General features: G+C 44.9%; 1 non-coding gene across 1 annotated transcript; it reads left to right on the forward strand.

Annotated features, from left to right (window-relative positions):
• The first annotated feature begins 389 nt into the window (after positions 1-389).
• On the forward strand, positions 390-471 carry trnal-uag (transfer RNA leucine (anticodon UAG)). Its single transcript has one exon. It is a non-coding gene; the product is annotated as a tRNA-Leu (tRNA).
• Positions 472-828: the final 357 nt, after the last annotated feature.

Genomic DNA, 828 nt, shown 5'->3' on the forward strand with positions numbered 1-828 from the left:
TGTTCCGTGTAAACGTGAAAGTCGTCCTGTTTCGAGCAATGGGTGAAATCATTTAGCAAAGCGAGATTCTAAATTGCAGTAATGTCAAGCAGCTCATGGTTATTTGACCAAATCATAAGCGAACCCATATTCTCAAGCACTCACAGATACATTTGTAGCTGAAAAGAGTCTGAGAAGATAGACTCAGTTTACCATTGATTTTTGTCTGGATTGATGGGCTATCAATATCTGCTGCGAAATTGACATTGTAGCTGTGCGAGTCCGAGAGGACATCCCAGCAGCTGTGCGAGTCCGAGAGGAATCATGGAACCCTTATCATGTGACTTTGCATCTGTTGTTATGCAGGAGCACAATTGGAAATACAACAAAATGAGGGGGCGTGGCCGGCTGGTAGTGTGGCCGAGCGGTCTAAGGCGCTGGATCTAGGTTCCAGTCTCGAAAGGGGCGCGGGTTCGAATCCCACCACTGCCATTTCTGCTGATCAGCTCCAACGCTGCAGCATTGTTAAAATGCTGTTTCGATGCCCACTGTATATTGATGTTGAAAACAAAAGTAAAATGGGTTTGCTTCCCAGGGAACTAACTGTGGTGTGGGATACTGCCAAATATTTCAAAATGTCTCTACTGTCATGATCGTGTTCGCCTCCCGCTCGGAAAATCGCAAACAGTTCTGCCATCCCAGGCAAGTTGAGCTTTTTACTGGAACCGAATGGAGACTGTTATTTCATCGCTGTTGTGAAACGAAGTCCTACGGTGACTCTACTCGTTGTTATTTGGGTTTCTAGCTAATGGGAAAATCGTTCCAATGAATTTCGATGTCATACATAAT

This window comes from Chiloscyllium plagiosum, unplaced genomic scaffold, assembly GCF_037043375.1.
Source record: "Chiloscyllium plagiosum isolate Xiang-an unplaced genomic scaffold, Cpla_swu_hap1 HiC_scaffold_29, whole genome shotgun sequence".
In the NCBI taxonomy this organism is placed as follows: Eukaryota; Metazoa; Chordata; class Chondrichthyes; order Orectolobiformes; family Hemiscylliidae; genus Chiloscyllium; species Chiloscyllium plagiosum.